The following is an 18,393-nucleotide window of genomic DNA, read 5'->3' on the forward strand; positions in this document are numbered from 1 at the left end:
CACCAGTAACATCTCCATCGTGAGACTTGTTACTGTTTTTGGCATATTATGCCACGGGTAGCTTGCCAGGCTCTGCCGTGTGGGCGGGATATTCTCAGTAACTTGCTGGGCTCATTGTTGGAGAGCACACTTGTTAGTAAACAGCCTATTGCTTTATATAATCTGTAATCAACTTGCATTAACCAAAGCAATAAACTTCGTAGACTATATCTAGCATTTTAGTTACTGAACTGATAATGAGGCTACCATGTGATTGATTGGGTGAATGAGGAGAGTGGTGATTCTGATGATACTGAAAGATGGATAGTTCATGATAGGGATTAGGGATGCTACAATAAAGCCAGTTCTTTATTTCTTTTTCTAGTATTTCTCATACTTTAATTTTCAAAATCGATTTTTGTGTCATATAATTTTTTTCTCCCTAGATTTTATAGCAGTACCATAATTTATAAAATTGTCAATAATCATTTCACGCATCACATTCAAGTACTGCACCCACCAACAGCATGCCCGGTACCCTCCACCAGTGTCCCAGGGACCCCTCACAGCCACCCTCCCTGACCTCCAGGTAAGTGCAGTTTTGTGGACCAATTTTCCAGTTCTGATTCCTTTGGCCTTTTATTGCCCCTGTTACTGTGTTTCTTTATATCCCACAAGTGAGAAAGATCATTCTGTCCCTCTCCTGATTAACTTCACTTAGCATGATATCCTCTAGCTTTAGCCACACAGAAACAGATTATTAAGAGTTCAACTTCTCTTAGAGCTGAGTAGTATATAATTGTGTATATGTACCACAATTTCTTTATCCAGTCATCTATTCTTAGATGCTTGGATTGTTTCTAGATCTTGGTTATTGTGAATAGTGCTGCAATGAACAAAATAGTGTTTTTAGGTCATGGGGGTAGGTGCTGAGAAGTAAAATTGCTGAGTAGCATGGATGTGCAATTCTCAGCCAAGTCTTACGGTCATAATGAAGTCTTAGGTCTCTAAGTGAACAGTATTATCAGCTGATTTCTTTTTAACACTTGATTCATGTCCTCTTTGTCCTGCCCACATAGATAGTCTCTACTAGTATTTCACAGAGATGGTTACATGGTTTGCTCCCTAAATTGAACATTGTTTCTGAGTTGTTCTTCACTTGCTAAGGGTAGATGGGTAGGATTGAGGAAAGTACTGCCAAGTTGTCTGAGGTATTCACTTCCTCTTGAGTCCAAAGGTAAAAACACTCTCTTCTTTGGTGGCAAATGTATGACATGTCCCTTGTCACTTGGCTAAATTTGTCTCTGTGCAGTAAGCAGTTCCTATGGACACTGCTGAATCCCTTCATGAATAAGTTCCCATGAGCTTTATCTGCATAGTAGTAATAGCTTTAAATGCTTCTTTGTGATTCATGTTTACGGGATATAAAGTTTAACAGTTCTGTGAAGATCCAAGAAATCCCCGAGTAATTGATCTTGATGTAGGCTGACATGATGAGGGTTTCATTACTGACTACAATTAATGTTACTCTTAACTATTAGGAAGTCTTCTAGAAGTGTGTGGAAGTCAGCAAAGTGGCAAATCACTTAAAATTTCATTTTCTTTTGGCTTTGGGGCTGTATCTGACAGTGTTTGGGGCTTACTCCTGACTCTGTGCTCAGGTTTGTTCCTGGAGGTGTTTGGGGGAACATATCTACTGCTGGAGATCAAGCCCAGGTTGGGGGGTTGCCTAGCAAGCTGTACTATCTCTCCAGCCCCCCTAAAATTTTATCTTTTATGTCTTTAGCACAATGAGGTAGGTAGTAATCGTGAAATCTGGTTGCCTCAGTTTGAATCCCTACTCAGGTACTTATTGACTATAGGACTTTGAACATGAATTTCCCTTCTTCATTATCAGTACAATGGGGGAAACTTCCAGGATTAAGTTGTGGGGTTTAAATGAGAATGTGTATGAGTGTGAGGAGGAGCATAAAGGGTGGGAGAGACCTACCAAAGAGAGGGAGAGGAGACAGAGACAGAGAGTCTGAGAAAAAGGTATACACTTGCACTTAGAATGGTGCGCGGAACACAGCACTGCCTGTGTGCATGTAAGGGCTGCTCATTATTATTACTCAAATCTCTGAATTAATTTTACAAGTGCAAGTGGCATGCAGCTCAGAGGCGTACCTTTAATAAGGACAGTCCAGATGGTACCTGTGGTTTGCTATGCCTCTGGGGCAACCAAATTTGCTTCCCCTCTCATCTCCTGTCCTGTAAGTAAGAGTCTGATGCTTCCCTTAAGTCTCCCAAACCTTGGGGCTGAAGTTCTCACAGTGATTGTGGCCTTTGTCTGCTGTGGCTTCTCAGTTCTCCGTAACTGATCCCCTGGATCCCAGTCTCAGCTGACCAGGACATCAGTCTCTTCCTCTGGAATTTCTCCTCACCTCTCAACACTTCTCACAAGGCACTTGAGTTGGCCACAAATCATGGGAGGTTTGAGCAATAGGGAGGGAGAGGGTCCTGGAACCAGGGAACGCTGGCAAAGAATTTGTCAAACATTGTCACATTAAACATGATATCTAATAAGTCAAATTGACACAGGACACAGAAATTCTGGGAGCAAGAGGGATTGGTGAGCTTTAGACAACGAGAACACAAGTTACATAAGTGAATTTTTCTTTGCCAAGTAACATACTGATTTCATGCCTCACTTTTTAAAATCTCTTTATCTAATAAACATAGCCTGAATTCAAATATCAAAGTAAAGTTTGTTGAAGAATTTTTTTTAAAAAAATAGAGAACCAGAAACATAAGAGATTGGAAATTTATATGAGTGAGGAGATTAGTAAGGAGGTAATTATGTTTGTGTTTTTTCAGCTCCTTATCATTCTCTGTTGTTCCTTTGGCTGTGCTCTCCCTAGGAGAAGGGCTTGTCTGTCTTCCACCATTGTCACCTAACTGTGGGCTTATGCTTACTATACTGCTGAACAGTTTGTGGGCTTTCAGTCAGTGCTTAATGAATGCGAGAGGTTAAAGAAACATGTTTGTGGCTCATCTCACATAATACAGCAGATTGGTAGGGAAAAGTTATTCCCATTTTACTAATGAAGAAGCCAGAGGCACATGAGTTAAAGGACTGACTTATGATAGTTCTACTAAGGGATATAACATTAGGACATATTACATACATTATGAACATACTGTGTCCATAAAGTGTTCAGCCATAGCCATACTGAAGGCCACTCTCTACACACTTGGACGAGCCTCAAGCTCGAAAGTAGAGGAGCCCAAGTGTGTGGGACCTGGGACTGAGATCTCCAAGCCTGCTCGGATTGGGACTGGGCCTTCTCCACCCAGATCCCCCATTTTTCAGTAGTTTGGCAGCCACATCCACAAACTGCCCCTGGTGCCGTGTAATCCCACCAACGGCCAACGTCCAGAGACTATAAGACCAAGCTCCTGGAAGTGTGTAGTCGCAAAGTGGCTGCACGACATGTAATAGCCTTGTTCTCCCTCTTGGAGAACCTGACAAGCTACCAAGAGTTTATTGCCTTCATGGGAGAGCCTTGCAAGCTTCCCATGGTATATTCATATCCCAAAATACAGTAACAGATATATGCGTACCTCTCGGATATATGCGTACCTCTGCGTACCTGGCAAGCTACCGAGAGTATCCCGCCCGCACGGCAGAGCCTGGCGAGCTACCCGTGGCGTATTCAATATGCCAAAAACTGTAATGATGGTCTCATTCCCCTGACCATGAAAGAGCCTCCAGTTGTTGGGAAAGACAAGTAAAGAGAGGCTGCTAAAATCTCAGGGCTGAGTGTAATAGAGATGTTACTGGTGCCTACTTGAATACATCGACGAACAATGGGATGACAATGATACAGTGGTGAACATACTTAATTTTATTGTGATGTCACTATATTTAGTGGACTATCACTTTATCATAGCAATAATAGCAATAAGTAGTAGCTAACACTGATTATTAAAAATATGGTTGATATGTGTAATTTGACAAGATTAAATACTTTCCTATGAGCATTTAGAACATTTTAGAGCATGTAGAATATTTGTCTACATTTTGCGCTGTGAAACAGATAAGTAATTATCTAATATATTTTTCATTGAAAGATAAGCCATAGAAGCATATAAATTTTTTCTCTAAAATTATCTCACAAAAATATGTCCAAATTGCCGTTCATGCGGCAAAATAGTTAACCTACCCCAAGCACCCACCCCATTCCTCTCGTCTGCAGGAGAACATTGCTTTATGTTTGACTGCCTTTCAGGAGGATGTTTCTTCCCAGACACTGAACATCTCTGGAGCAGAATTATTCACCAGTACAGCAGTTACTGTTTTTGTATAGAACTGCAATCTTTTTTCTACCCACATTTAGTTCCTCTATGGATTATCTTTCAATGAAAAATGTATCAGATCATGTTGTTAACAAGTATCCTCTGTTTCATTATTCCAAGAGGTATAGTAATGTTGCTAAGATCACAAGCAGCCATTAGTCATCTTATTTATCTTTTAGAGAAATTGACACTATATTTTAAGTATAATTCTATAGATATCTTACCAAGTAATCTTTTGAGATTTGGAGGAACAGACTGGCTGGAGCCCAATCTAGTATTTTTGAAGACTAATAATTAAAATTTAACAATGTGGCTTCCCTACTTCATTGTCTTCCCTCATTCCCCAGAAAACTTGACAAGCAGAAAATGGATGTAAATAAGAGTGTGGAAGAAAACTTTTTTGTGCATGCAGTCTTGATATGGAGGGCAAAGAAAATGCCATGAAAAATGAGACATCAGAGGGAGCGAAGCTTTGGTGTGTAGGTTAAGGTATCATAGAGGCTCTAGATTTATGTAAACAGCAATCAAGGGGCTTGCACTGAAAATTAAGATGTATGTCTGGCAATATATTTATACTTGCATTGCCAGACTATGAAAGGCAATATGGGAAACATAGATTGTATCATCTAATATGGGGACTTTAGGACACATATAGGAGAAAATGTTAGAATTTAGATTTCCTAGATTAGTTTTAAAACAAGAAAAATAATTGCTGATTTTATGTATTGGAGGAACATTTCTATGATTTAATATGATCCTAACACAGTGATTTAAAGTCAGACTATAGTCTTTCAAAAAATGTTATTGATATTGCTGTTTTTAACACTTGATGGGCCGGACACGCAATGCGATTTAGACAACTGCTGGACTAGACCTGTTACTGACATCCAAAGACCGTGTGGCCGCCCATCAATGAGATGGTCAGACTTCTTAGTCAAAACCCTGAATGAACGGTTTGAGGCTCTTCCTGTTCCTGGAGCCAGCATATATCATTGGGCTACACTAGCACAAGACAGGGATGAGTGGAAACGTTACTGGTGCTCGCTCGAGCAAATCGAAGATCAATGAGATGACAAGTGACAAGTGACAAACACTTGATGGCTGATGATAACCTAAAGAAAGTTCTAAAATATGCTCATAATAAGAACTGTGTCTATTGCTGAAGTATGCATAGAAACAAGGATAAAAAATGGGACTATGTTAAACTAAGAAACTTCTGTACCTCAAAAGAAATGATGATACAAATATAGTTTGAGTGGGAGAAGTTATTTGCCTAATACTCATCTGATAAGGGGTTAATACCAAAAATACATAGGCACTAGTAGAACTTTCCAAGAAAAAAAAAACCCAACCCCAGAGAAGAGATGAACATACACTTCCTCAAAGAAGAAATACAAATGGCCAAAAGGCATGCAAAAAAAAAATGCTCGACATAACTAATTATCAAGGAGATGCAAATCAAAACAACAATGAGATTCATGTCACACTATAAAGACTGGCACACATTCAGAAGATCAACCAGTGCTAGAAAGGTTCTCACTCACTGCTGGTGAGGATGTCGACTGATCAAGCCTTTCTGAAAACCAATATGGAAATCCAAAAAAACAACTGAGGACTTGAGCTTCTATTTGACTCAGCAACCCCATGTCCCAGAATATACCTCAGCGGTCCAAAAACAAAAAGAGAAAAGGTCCCTTTGCCCCTTTTTAGCACTCTGTCCTTTTGAGACCATTTCCAACTCCATCATTTCTCACCTATCCCCACCACTTTCATGACAAAAGTTCCAATAATTTAAAGTGACGGTAATGTTTTCCTGAGCAAAGTGCCCTGTACTTACATCGTCCTTTGGCAGACCCCAAGTCTGTTGAAGCAGCAGGTGCCTGTAATTACACCTAATGATTCCAGAATTCTACTCGCTCTCCCTGGGAGCTGTGGAAGCATAATAGCATGGGGAGAAAGTGCTGCGTGGAGGTGTGGCTTCGGCTATGATGTCCTTGGGATGTATACCGTGTCCTATTTCCTTTGGATAGAATGGAATCAACGTCTTTTTAGTTTTATAAAGTTGTTGTGGCCTGAGAAGGACCATAGAACATTCTGGGTGCTGTATTTGGGACCTGAATGGTTATGCTGCAAGAGCATGAGGCAGTGCCTTGTCCCTTTTGGAGGAATGATTCTGCGTTTCAGTGCAGATATAACCTATGCCTATTCTTCATCGCTTGTGCTCTCTCTACTGCATTCATTGCTGAGATCATGTGAATTACTTCATTTCCTCCAGACCTTAGCTTGTCATCATACTGTTTCTCATGACCTTCCCTGGAACTTCAGACACTCAGTTCAGTCACTGCACTGTAGCACTGTAGCACTGTCATCCCATTGTTCATCGATTTGCTCGAGCGGACACCAGTAATGTCTCCATTGTGAGACTTGCTGTTACTGTTTTTGGCATATTGAATATACCACGGGTAGCTTGCCAGGCTCTGCCGTGCGAGTGGGATACTCTCGGTAGCTTGCTGGTCTCTTTGAGAGGGGTGGAGGAATCGAACCTGATCAGCCGCATGCATGGCAAACGTCCTACCTGCTGTGCTATCGCTCCAGCCCCACAATCATTTCCTGGAGAAACAAATTTCAGCCTGTCCTCTTTGTCAGAGTTTCTCTTTTGTGCTCTTACTAAGTCAGGTACTTGCCTTTGTACCTGTTAGTTGGAGATGAAAGTGGCTCTTTCAGCTATTTCTTTCTCTCCTTGTCTAGACTGTCACTCATGTAGAGGGCAGGACTGATGGCTCACAGCTTTCCTTCTTGGGACAGTATCTGCCGCAGTGAAGCCAGTCTCTGTAGGTAAATCCCACACTCAGGAGTCTGCAGCCTGGGGTAAACCCATGATCCCCACTCTCTATCCTCCCTGAGAGCAGGACAGATTATAAACCACCCCATGCGTTGATTGAAGCGCCACCCAAGTTCCTCTCCTTCTTAGGGACACAATCTTAGTGGTTCTCCTTCCCTCCTTTTTGACTGTGCTATTCAGAAATTCAGCAGCTTTGCAAGGCTTCTAGCTAGATACAGGCCTGTGGAGATCTGGTGTTTCATCTCCAAGAGAGCAGCAGGCAATACCGTTACTGCCACTTTGGTTACTGCTGCCACTTCTGCCATCATCATCCCTATTTCTGTTTATATTGCTAAACCTATGTCAGTATTTTTCTTTTTTAAAATTTACTTTCCAGGCCGGAGAAACTAAGGGACTTGGCTTACATATGGCTGTGATCACAGATCTGGTTTGATTCCCACGAAGGGCCCTTGAGCTCCGTGAGGTTTGGCTCCCAAGTCCAGAGCCAAGAGAGGCCCATTAGCACCTCTGGGTGTGATCCCCACACCCCATTACTCTTAAGCTACTGAATTCTGGTACTTCTTTATTATCTGTGCAGAAAAGAAATGTCCATCCTTCAAGAGTCTTGCAAGAAGGCTTCCTTGGAATGTAGATTGAGCTTTTCCTTCTTCTTTATAATTTCCCCCTTAGTATGTTTGGTCTCTTTCTGGACAGCAATAATTACTGCTTTTTCTCATTAAAGACAGTGACATGCGTCACTGACACTAGGAGCTTAATGAAGTGAGTAAAAGGGATGATTTAGGTTAATTTTGCTCTCTGTTCTTCTCAGGCATTGTTTTTCAGCAAGGACTGGAAACATAAGGGTATTAGAACATTGTTAGGTAACCTTTCCTGTGTCCATGGGCTAATGATGTGTTGATAGATAACCTTTCAAGCAGAAGTTTCTGAGTGCTTGTCCAGGGAGCTCCCGGCACCCCTCTGGTGAGCAGCAGAGCAGATGAAAGCAGAAGAACGCCGTGGTGTGTGCTCTGCTGACAGCTGCCCCAGGACTCGGGACAGCAGCTGGTCACTACAGAGTGCACATCAGCCATACTGGAAAGGAAACTAATCAATCTAATTGTTCTGTAACTGTAAATATTGTTATATTTGCAATGATCAAATATCAACTTCTTAAAAAGTTTTTTCTTTTGTAATTTAGTTAAGACAATCTCACATAAAGAGAATTTGCTCACAGTATATTATAAAACTTCATAGTCACCAAGGGATGGTTATTTAATTTTTCTCTTTTATTACCTTTAAAAAATTTAATTTAATTTTGGTTTTGGGCAACACTCAGCAGGGCTCAGGGCTTACTTCTGGCTTGTGGGACTACATTGGGTGCTACAGATTGAACCTGCATGCAAAGCAAGCACACTTCCTGTTGTACTACCTCTCTGCCCACCTTTTTTTAGGTAGATATAAATAAAGTTATCATTCATTGGTCAATTTAATAGAAAATCTGGGAATCACAGATAAAATTTATGTATTTACTGCTGTCAGAAATATTTCATGTGACAGTAGTTATGCAAATAGATATGCAATAGATATGCTCAGTGTAAGTTTCCTAGGAGTGAGCCAGTTTCAACAAAGTAAAACTATTTACTCTTGTGTTTTTACAATTTAGCCTTATAGTTATGAACATGAGGTATTTTGATTTTGTGATTTGAGTGAAGGAAGAATCAGCTGAGCCCATTTTCCTTTTTCCCTCAATGTCCTTTAAGGGTCTTTATGTATCTATGACAATAGGGTCAAATGAAAATAATTTGTAGGTATTATGGAGTCCTGAACTGAGGCTAAATATAGCATAATTTTAAAATAATTTAGAGCTTATCTATTGACACAGTTTCCTCCTACAATATCAGTAGTAATGATAACCCTTCCACTAAGGCCATTGATTCCTGTGGGAAAGGACAAATGAGAATCCATGTACAGAGTAATCAGACTTCTTTTTTTAACTTTCAGAAGATGTAAAATACAGCACTTTCATTTAAAAAATATGTGGAAGTAGAGGGAAAACATGGTGAAAGTGACATAAATAAAAAAACCCAGTAAGGGAGATTTAGTAATAGCTCCTGTCCATGCTTTCTTGCCTCTTAGTCCTACAAAGGCTTATTGGACCCCTGGAAAGCAATGAAAGAGGAGTGGAATGAAGGGCACTGGGTTTTTGACGATGTTTAAGCTGAGACTCAACTGATAGGGAACATTTCTTGACTTTAATATTGCAAGGCTTTCCCTGCTGCTTCTTCTGTGCCTTTCAAAACTATCAATCAGTCTATAACAGCCTCTTAGAATTTGAATTGTGCCAGAATCTCAAATTCAGTCTCTTCTCCATATGGGACAATAAGCGTCTCATCAAGGCACCAGATAGCCTGGCTGTCAAGTTTTACTTTCAATTTATGTAAAAATTGCAGTAAGTCTCTGACTACCTGACTGTGATGTATAAAAATTGCTGACCTTCTCACAAGATATTCTCAGTTGGATTTGAAATAACTTCACAATAAGCTGTGAAGGTTTTTCAAGGTTTTTTTTTCCAGTATGTAGTCTCAGTTAACACAACTAGTCCCATATAGCAAATGATTTTAGGGAAGAAGTATTATTTCAGATGAAAAAAGGAAGTGATCCTATTGCATTTATATCCTTGACAAATGTCAAAACAGCTCTTGCACAGAAAAGGGAAACCGTCCACTTTCTGAAAGGAATAGAGCAGTAGGCTCTGAGTTTGCAGTGAACTTCAGCAGCCTGACCTTTAAGCATTTCCTTTTGCTGACATCAGTTTTGCTAGTACTGAAGTGGTAATGAGGTAGGCCATACCTTGAAGAACCCCCAGATTTCTCTGTCAGGATGGCTGCCTAGAAATTTTGAACGACTTTCTAATTTACAGCACTTTGGCTTGATGGATAATTTAGGGTGTTTTAGACAAACTTCTTCTTTGGAGGTTACTTGTAGCTACATCAAGTTAAAACAATCTGTTTTAATTCAGCTTGCAATGAATAAGCAGGTTGCCCTAGAATGTCTGAGAGGAGGTGGGGATGTGATGGTTCAAGATGGTGGCTATGTTAATGGAATATTTCACTGGATATACTTGAGAGGCTTGGCTGCCTGTCATTAATGGACCCTGATGTATACAAATAGATTGGCTAAATCTGTGTCCATTTCCATTGAATGCCTCCGAAATCCCTACAGTATGCACGGAAGCTAGGTGGGTATAATTCTTACTCCTTCTTTTCCTTCCCACTGTTGATCTGGCTATCACTGTGACTGGAGATCACACACATGCTTGGTGGTGGCAGTTGGCCATTTGCTTGCGATGCTTGTCAGGAGTTAGACTGCAGGTTTTGGTGCTGGCTGGGAGTTGTGGTACTGTTGAGTTGTGGTATTAACAGTTTTTCAGTTGGGGTGCTCACGCATGGTTGTACCCTGTAGATGCAGCCAGACACTTGTGGCACCAGGGAAAATAGACAGCAGTGCTGCCAGGATTACACTGGGTACATGTAGGCGGCATTGGAAATTGAATCCACAGTATTATGCATGCAAGGCAGTCACATTAGTCACTGAGTCATCTCCCTGCACTCCTAAGGGGATAATTCTTAATTCTCTTTTCTCCCCTGCTCTCTCCACTCCACCCACATTCAATTACCAGTTATTTCCTTTCAGTGTTACCCCTTAGGATTCTTTCCATTCTTTCTTCTACCACACCACTCTGAATTGCCATGATTTTTATTGTTATTATAAAAGAATCCTAATTGCCCTTGTATCGCCAACATCCCACATTATCAACCTTATAAAGAGAAATGAAATATAGTTAATTTGGAAGACTGTAAATATGAACTTGATTAACAGATTAAAGATACGACTCTGTAGTCAGAATGTCTGGATTCTAAATCACAACTCCATTCCTTTGGCAAATACAATTATGTTAAGTTGGGTTTATATTAAGCCTTACTGTATATATAAAACACAAAAAGCTGTGATTTGTATTGTTGTTTCGGTTAAATGACAAATAATTGTTTTATAGCAAACACTCAAAAATGCTATAATAATAGTCATAAAATATGAAGCTGAGTTTTTCATTTTCCAGTTAGTTATCTTTTAACCGTACCATTTCTTTTCCTTTTTGCAGGGGGCCTACCAAGCATTTATCAGGGGGCTTGGGTAACTTGGCAATACTTGGTTTGTCTATGTGGGACAGACAGTTCAATAAAAGGGTTTTTAACAAAGTCATGTTGCTCCAGTCTAATGGGGCAAGGGACCATCAGCACCTTACTTGGCAGTGGCTGGGGACCACCAAGCCCTCACCTGGTGGTACATGGGGAGCTGTATTGCTGGGGATTGGACTCAGGGCCTGAACATGCCTGCATGTGTTCTTGGCGGGTTGATCTCTCTCTTCCTTGACTGCACCATTTTTTCCAGGCTAAAGCTCAGTTCTCTTTGACATGCCACGCAAGCCCAACTTCCCTCTGCAGCTCTGCTCTCACTGGTCCCTTCCAGAGCATGTGTCCATTCTGAACTGCGCCCAGGACTTCATGCTTTGTCTCGTGTCTTGCTCACAGACATTATTTTCTCAGATACTTCTTGACCTCCGAGCATTCCAGTTTCATTTCCTCTCCTGAACATTAGCTGTTCCTCCTCTTTTTGTGTGACTGACACTCGTCTTTCAGAACTCATCTCATCTATCACTTATCTCAGAAAGCTGAACTCATAGTCCGGAACACCCACGGAAGCTATGAATGTCTTCCTTATGGCACTTATCATGCTCTTACATAATTGTACTTTCACTTTTCTGTATCCTTTGCCTAAGTAGAATATTGTTTTTGAGGACAGTTTGGTTCCTTTTTGTTTTTAACCATTCTCAGTTGTTGGCAGTTTCATTCAAATTAACATGCATTTAATAAATTTAATAAAATAATAAATTGGTAACCAATTTTGTGATGACAGTATGTAATAGGCACCTCATTTATGTTTGTTAAATGGGAAAATTTTATTTGGACCTTTATAGCCTTACATTGGCAACTGTCTTGTATAGATCATTTAATGTCTTAGAAACCCTAATTATTCAATTCTGTTTATTAAAATCCAAATTATAAATTTTAAAAACTATAGTTATTGCATGCACATAAACTAGACTAGCAAATATGTCTAATTTTTGTTCAAACATAAGCTATGGTTGTAAGTAGTAAGATATAATTGCCTTCATGCTTCAAATTATCTCTGGTTAAAGAATGATTTGTTCAATTAAAAAAATTTACTTTAAATATTTAAAAAGATTTACTGACCTAAACTTTATGAAATTGTTTTACAACTTTGGCATAGGAAGTTTTTTCTACACCTCTTCAAATGTATGTTAGCACTGTTACCACCCAATATCCATATTCTTCCTTCATAGATCTCTTGAGCCCTCCATTCTTTCTTTTTTTTTCCCTGACAGTAATTTTCTATAGCCCACATCCAAGGAGCCCTTCTGTTTTCTTGCTTTCTTTTTATCCTGCATATGAATGAAATCATCAAGCACCTATCCTCATTTTGACTTATTTTATTTAGCATAACCCCCTCCATTTCTATCCATGTTGTCACAAAAGACAAGATTTCATTCCTCCACATATAGCTTCGCTCATTGTATTATTTTATGTGTATGCACCACATCTTTATTCACTCAACTGTTATTGGACTTGGGTAATTTCCATGTCTTGGGTATTGTCAATAGAGTTAGAGTGAACACAGGAATGTATTTATCTTCAGCTTAGTGAGTTTTATATTTTTCAGATAGATACATCTAGGAGTGGAATGCCTGTGTTACATGAGACGTTTATCATAATATTTTGAGAGATTTTATCAGTTGTTATTCCCACCTGCAGGGTACAAGGATTCTTTTTTCCACATTCTCTCCAGTACTGTTGTTTCCGGTCTTTTTGTTTTTAATAGACTGTCTCCCCCCATCTGAGGTCACTGTCAACTGATCGTTATTCCCTGACAATAAGTGATAGTGAGCATTATCTTTGATTCCATGCGCATTTTGCCATTTGTTCATCACTCTACTTTGGAGAAGTATAGATTCAGCTTTTCTGCCCATTTTTTAATGGTTTTTTTGTTGTTGTTGTTGAGTTTGGAATCTGCTTTATATATTAGCCTCTTGCCAGATGTAAGAGATGTGTAAACATTTTTTTCCTATTTAGTAGGTTGTCTTTTCATCTCAATGATAATTTATTTCACTTTTCAGTAACTTTTTAGTTTGTACAAGTGGCAGTACAGTTTTTGCTTTCGTTTCCCTGAACAAAGTCTTCAAAGACATTGCTGAAGCTAATATCACCGAATGTTTGCCTGTATTTGTGTGTGTGTGTGTGTGTGTGTGTATGTGTTTAAGGCATTGCATCCAGGTATTTAATACATTTAGAGTTAATTTTATGTTTGGTATGAGATAGTGGTATATTTTATTCTTTTGCATGTTGCTATTAAGTTTTCGAACATCATTTGTTGAGGGGGCTTAACCCACCCCCACCCTGACATTGCATATTCTTGATTAATTTTAGCAAATAAAATGTACAAGTGTATGTTGATTTATTTTGGAATTTCAGTTATATTATTTGATTGGTGTACATTTTGTATTTTCATATATTGTTTTGAATAGTATAGTTTGATAGTATAATTAGAAGTCAGCATATAATGTCATTGTTTAATTTCAGAATTGTTACGGTGATTCTGTGTCTTTTTGTGGGTCAATACAAACGTGAGAAATGCTTTTTCCATTTTTGAAGACTACCTTTGGAATTTTTACCAGGTTTACATCAAATTTGTATATTTAACAGCATCACTGTATCACTGTCACTGTCATCCTGTTGTTCATCGATTTACTCAAGCGGGCACCAGTAGCGTCTCCATTCGTCCCAGCCCTGAGATTTTAGCAGCCTCTCTTTACTCATTTTTCCCAACGATTGGAGACTCTTTTCAGGGTCAGGGGAATGAGACCTGTTATTGTTATTGTATTTGGCATATCGAATATGCTACGGGGAGCTTGCCAGGCTCTTCTGTGGGGGTGGGATACTCTCGGTAGCTTGCTGGGCTCTCCGAGAGAGGCATATATATATATATATATATATATATATATATATATATATATATATATATATAAAATTCCCTTTATGATGATGTGTTTCGTAGCTTTTCGCGGCCACACGGTCCTGGAATATGTTCACTCATGTGTGAGGCTCAGCCCAAGCATGTGGAAAGTGGCCTGGAGCGTGGCAGTGGTGGGGTAGTGGAGGTCAGCAGCCAGGGCTGTGTTCCTTTGGGCAGGGAGGGCTCTCACTCAACCCCCACTGGGGCACCTCTGGTGCAGAGTCCAGTGGCATGTTTATGGGGGCCTCATTTTATGCTCCTTTCCAGGAGAAGCAGCCGTGAGTTCTGGAGGGTGGCCTATGAGGAGATTACCTGGCGCCGGCATAATTTTTTAAAGCATAAATTTTTAATTGCATCTAATTATATAAATGATTGTCATATCTTTAAATCTTAAAAAATTATAGATAGGAATAAAAAATCATAGTAGCGAAACAATGTGCCAGCACACCAAGCATGTTTCTAGGCATAAAACATTCTCATGTTGGTTAGTCATGTTCTCTGAATTTGTTCCTTTTTCTCTTAACAGAGTGGTTATGAGATGGCTTATTAGGCATTGCCCAAAGACAGTTGTACAATTCTCTGAGAATTACCTTAGAGACCCACTAAGCCAACGTTCACATTTGTCTTTCTTTGCATTAGGATTTCCTGTTGCCTTAGATCTTTCTGTTTCAGATGATAGCATGTTTAAGCAAAGACTGGAGCGATTGGTTTCTTTGATGTAATTGGCCACAATGAGGTCTGGGAGCAGCCGGATGCTCAGACTTTGTCTTTTTTAGTCTTTCCAGTTTTTATTTACTATATTTACCACATAAACAGAAAAAGACTGGCTTGAGCAAAGGGTTGATTTCTGAACTAGAGAAGAGAAGCTAATGAGGTAGGCATGGAGAGCTTAGAAAATGAAAACAAATGGAATTGTGTCAGATAGAGGAGAAACCAGTTGGAAGGGGTCAGCATTGGCCAAGCTGATACAATATGAACATCAAAATGAGTAATTATGATCATTAAATATTGCATAAGTATAAATGCTGTGGAGGGAAGGGCAGGTGAAGTTCTTTTGAGGTCAGAATATCGCTAAGGAGTGTGGAAGAAACAGATAAATTTTATACTTAAATAGATGACCCCGCACTATTTTGCAGTAAAATTGAGGAAGAATCATTAGTGGACAGTAAATCATTGGTTAAAAATTACTAGAAATAGTTTTTAATTATCAAATTAATCATTCCAAGATATTTTTGTAACATTAAGGATGTGTACACTTATAGTAGAGATCGGCCACACCTGTCTTAAGCAAATGATCAAGCTTAGTATCAGTAATAATGGGATGACCTAAACTTTAGTACTTCTAATGTTATATAAAGTTTACAGAATGCAGGGATTTTAGATAAAAGTCTGCAACAAAAAGTATGCATCAAAATGCAATAGGTAAAAATAATTAAATACTAAATTGGGGGGTTAATAACTTGTTTAAAATAATAAACAAATTAACAAATTAAATGAACAACTGAGGAGTTTTTTTTTCTTTTTGGGTCACACCTGACAATGCACAGGGGTTACTCCTGGCTCTGCACTCAGGAATTACTCCTGGAGGTGCTCAGGGGACCATATGGGATACTGAGAATCGAACCCAGCTTGGCTGCATACAAAGCAAATGCCTTACCTGCTGTGTTATTGCTCCAGCCCCACGACTGAGGAGTTTTTATGGAGTGAATGTTAGATAACATGGAATTATTGCTAACTTTTTAGATGTGGTAATGGTATGGTAGTGGGTATGCAGGGAAATATCTTTAACCCTTGGAGTTGTGGTTTACTGTGTATGAATAAGGTGTGATGCTGCCTTGTCCCTTTGGTAAAGTAAAATGTATTTCCAAGTAGTTAGGCAAAATAGAATTTATAAATAGAGAAAAGGTTGGAATACAAAAGCCTATATGTGGCAGTGCAGCTATTGAGTAGATGGAATGTTCTTTGAGCTATTTAAACTTCTATTTTGGTTTGAAATCTAAAGAAAAAAGAAAAAGGAAAGTTTCAGCATGAACACAAAGCAAAGGCCTTGTGTGGGTGGGAAGACTACTCAGGGCTTGTCCAGCACCGTTAGCATCCAATTCCTCTCTATCCATGGCGACTCTGGTCTTGTCCTTCATGGACCCAGATACCTGTAAACCCCAAGTGTGATCCTAGAGTTTGTGTCAGAATTTTGAATAACCCCACATCTCTGAGATGAGTAGAGAAGTGTGGAGTAACATCTTGTAACAAAAACAAAATACTCATTTTTGTGTTTCCACAACCTAGAATATTGTAATACTGAAACACTTAACTAAAGAAAAAAAAGAAAAGTTTATAAAGGGGTTATTGGATTTCTTGGAAAGGCAAGAAGCACACCAGTGACCTTTTACAAATCGAGTATATATTTGTAGAATTTAAAGGAATTGAACTAGCTAGTGGGCATATAAACTTCAGGTTAATTCCAGAAGTGAGGAGAAGACTTGTTTGAAAACCTTTTATAAAAAATGCAGTGATGACTGCATTTCTACTTATATCATCATCATCATCATCATCATCATCATCATCATCATCATCATCATCATCCCGTTGATCGTTGATTTTCTTGAGCGGTCTCAGTAACGTCTCCATTCGTCCTAACCCTGAAATTTTAGAAGCCTCTCTTTACTCGTCCTTCCCAGCGATGCCGCATTGGAGGCTCTTTCAGAGTCAGGGGAATGAGACCCAGCATTGTTACTGGTTTGGGCATATGAATACACCATGGGGAATTTTCGAGGCTCTCCCATGTGGGCAGGAAACTCTCAGTAGCTTGCCAGGTTCTCCCAGAAGGAGAAGTAGGCTATAAAATGTCTCGAGGCCACTTTGTGGCTGTGTGCTTCCGGGAGCTTGGTTTTAAGTTTCTGGATGTTGGCCATTGGTGGGATTACATGGCACTGGGGGCAGTCCCTGAGTGTGACTACCTAGCTACTGGAAAATGGGAAATCTGGGCAGAAGAGGCCCAGTCCCAACTGAGCATGCTTGGAGGTCTCATCCCCAGGTCCCACCACCTGGGTTCCTCTGCTGGTACCTTCATGCATGAGCCTCATCTGAAGATGTGGAGAGGGGCCTTGAGTATGACTGTGGCTAGGCTCCCAGGGCTGAGACCTTCAAGCCTGCTCGGATCAGGACTGGGCCTCTTCCACCCAGATTTCCCATTTCCCAGTAGCTAGGTGATCACACTCAGGGACTGCCCCCAGAGCTGTGTAATCCCACCAATGGCCAGCATCCAGAGACTTAAAACTAAGCTCCCAGAAGAGAGTGATGCAGAAAGTCTCTTGTCTGCGTGCTGACTGTCTTCTACAGGGCCCCTCAGAAGGGGTGGGGTCCAGCTTCCCTCCCCACCCCAGCAGGGCTCCCATGGCCAAAGACCTCTGGAACCTAGCCACAGTCATGCTCAAGGCCCTTCTCCACACATTCATATATATATGTGTACATATATATATATACACACACACACATATATATACACATACGTATATATGTTTATGTGTGTGTATACACATATATATACACACACACATATATATATATATTGCTTTCAGTTATAATTCTTGCTTTTATCTGAATTAATAAAGCCATTCGGTGCCAGTTTACTGAGTCTACTGCTGCCTTTTCTAAACAGTGGGGGTGGGGTGGAGAGGGCTTGCTGGGAAACTTCAGAGGGCGGCACGTGCAATTATGCTTTGTTCCTCGGTGAGCTATGAGTTGGGCACTTAATTATGTACAAAAAATATTGCAAGAGAGCAGTTGCATAATCCCCGAGAGAGTAATTATTGTCTGTCTTGGCAGAATGCAAGGCTTTTAATCTGTAAATAAGCAATTCTATGTGGAAGGGCTACATGCAGAGTGATTTTGTGTCGTAAAGGTCTCTTATGAATTTTTTAAAGTGAAAGCAGTAACTGCATGTGCTGATTGGTTGCTGCCTGCGTGCTGCTTAGGGTTGATGATACTTCCCCTGTGGTTTTAACCCCTTCTGAAATATTTAAGCTTCTGAGAAGTATTCCAGTAAAGGGTAAAACTGCATCTGAGTTAAGTCATAAAAAATCAGAATTCTTCAAAGCCAGAGGAAG

At 39.9% G+C, this 18,393-nt stretch overlaps 1 protein-coding gene across 3 annotated transcripts in view; it reads left to right on the plus strand.

Moving 5' to 3' along the window:
- Positions 1-18,393, plus strand: part of VAV3 (vav guanine nucleotide exchange factor 3) — a 397,029-nt gene that overhangs the window by 61,062 nt on the left and 317,574 nt on the right. The gene's annotated exons all lie outside the window — the stretch shown is intronic.

This window comes from Sorex araneus, chromosome 8 (assembly GCF_027595985.1).
Source record: "Sorex araneus isolate mSorAra2 chromosome 8, mSorAra2.pri, whole genome shotgun sequence".
NCBI classification, from domain to species: Eukaryota; Metazoa; Chordata; class Mammalia; order Eulipotyphla; family Soricidae; genus Sorex; species Sorex araneus.